Here is a 1888-nt window from a genome sequence, read left to right on the forward strand (position 1 = left end):
AGCTGGGATTCCTAGAGATTGAAACTCCCATGAATGAACATCATCCCGGGGGAGCTATGACCAAGCCTTTCATCACTTATCACAACAAGCTGGACATGAACTGCTCCAGAACTCTACCATAAGATGCTAGTGGGTGGTGGCATTGACCAGGTTTATGAAATTGCATTCCAGTTCTGGAATGAAGGAATTGATTTGACGTAAAATCCTGAGTTCAGCACCCCTGGGTTCTGCATGGCCTATGCAGACTATCGTAATCTCATGTAAATCACAGGGAAGATGGTTCCAGGGATGGTGAAGCATAATACAGGTAGTTACAAGGTCACCTACTATCCAGATGTCCCAGAGGGATAAGCCTGCAATATTGACTTCACCCTACTCTTCCAGAGGATCAGCATGATAGAAGAGCTTGAGAAAGCCCTGGGGGTGAAGCTGCAGAAAGTAACCTCTTTGAAACTGAAGCAACTGGCAAAATTCTTGATGATATCTGTGTTCAACGCTATTGCATGCCCTCCACCTAGGACCACAGCCAGGCTCCTTGACGAGCTTGTGGGTGAGTTCCTGGAAGTGATTTGCATCAGTTCTACATTCATCTGTGATCACCCCCAGATAATGAGCCCTTTAGCTAAATGGCACCACTCTATAGAAGGTCTGACCCAGCGCTTTAAGCTATTTGTGGTAAAGAAAGCAATAAGCAGTGCCTACACTGATCTAAATGATCCTATGCAGCAGCAGCAGCTTTTTGAAGAACAGGTCGCAGGTGATGATGAGGCCATGTTCATAGATGAAAACTTCTGTGCCGCCATGGAATACAGGCTGTCCCCCACAGCTGCCTGGGGCATGGGTATTGACCGGGTCACCATGTTTCTCACAGACTCCACTAGCAACTCGGAAGGCTGAGGCAGGAGGACTGCCTGAGCCCAGGAGTTTGAAGTTTCAGGGAACAACACAGTGAGATCCTGTCTCTAAAAGGAAATTTTTTTTTTTTTTTGAGACAGAGTTTCGTTCTAGTTGCCCAGGCTGGAGTGCAGTGGCACAATCTCAGCTCACTGCAACCTCCACCTCCTGGGTTCAAGCGATTCTCCTGCCTCAGCCTCCTGAGTAGCAGGGACTACAGAGGCATGCCACTAAGCCCAGCTAATTTTTGTATTTTTAGTAGAGATGGGGTTTCACCATATCGGTCAAGCTGGTCTCAAACTCCTAACCTCAGGCGATCCATCCTCCTCGGCCTCAGCCTCCCAAAGTGCTGGGATTACAGACATGACCACCACACCCAGCCTATTGAGCACCTCTTACATACCAGCCACTGTGCTGGTTGCTTGAGATATACTGGTGAATGAGAAACCCCTCCCCTCAAGGCACCCACAGACAATATAATTTGTTTATAGAGACAAACAAACAATATCATGCTTTGTTGTTGTTGGTGTTGTTTGAGATGGAGTCTCACTCTGTCGCCCAGGGTGGAGTGGCGCCATCTTGGCTCACTGCCAGCTCCGCCTCCCGGGTTCACACCATTCTCCCGCCTCAGCCTCCCCAAACAATATAATTTTAGATAACTGTAACTGCTATAAAGAAAAATGAAGCTGGATAAGCGAATACAGTGATGAGGTGTGCTGTGTTACACAAGGTGGTCAGGGAAGGCTTCTCTGAGATGATGACACTGTGGCTGAGATGTGAGGGAGTCATGTCAGGAGTCGAAGGGAGAGCATTACTGGAGGAAATTTCAAGTATAATGGTAAGAATGAGACTGATTGACCAGGCACAATGGCTCAAGCCTGTAATCCCAGCACTTTGGGAGGCCGAGGCGGGCAGATCATGAGGTCAGGAGACCGAGACCATCCTGGCTAACACGGTGAAACTCCATCTCTACTAAAAATACAAAAAATTAGCC

General features: G+C 47.9%; 1 protein-coding gene and 1 pseudogene across 1 annotated transcript in view; one reads left to right on the forward strand and one right to left on the reverse strand.

The window, feature by feature from the left end:
• Window positions 1-1888, reverse strand: part of DUS2 (dihydrouridine synthase 2) — a 79947-nt gene that overhangs the window by 66268 nt on the left and 11791 nt on the right. The window lies entirely within an intron of this gene.
• LOC105504623 overlaps window positions 1-1888 on the forward strand; it is an 8513-nt pseudogene that overhangs the window by 960 nt on the left and 5665 nt on the right.

Source organism: Colobus angolensis, unplaced genomic scaffold (assembly GCF_000951035.1).
Source record: "Colobus angolensis palliatus isolate OR3802 unplaced genomic scaffold, Cang.pa_1.0 Scaffold93, whole genome shotgun sequence".
In the NCBI taxonomy this organism is placed as follows: domain Eukaryota; kingdom Metazoa; phylum Chordata; class Mammalia; order Primates; family Cercopithecidae; genus Colobus; species Colobus angolensis.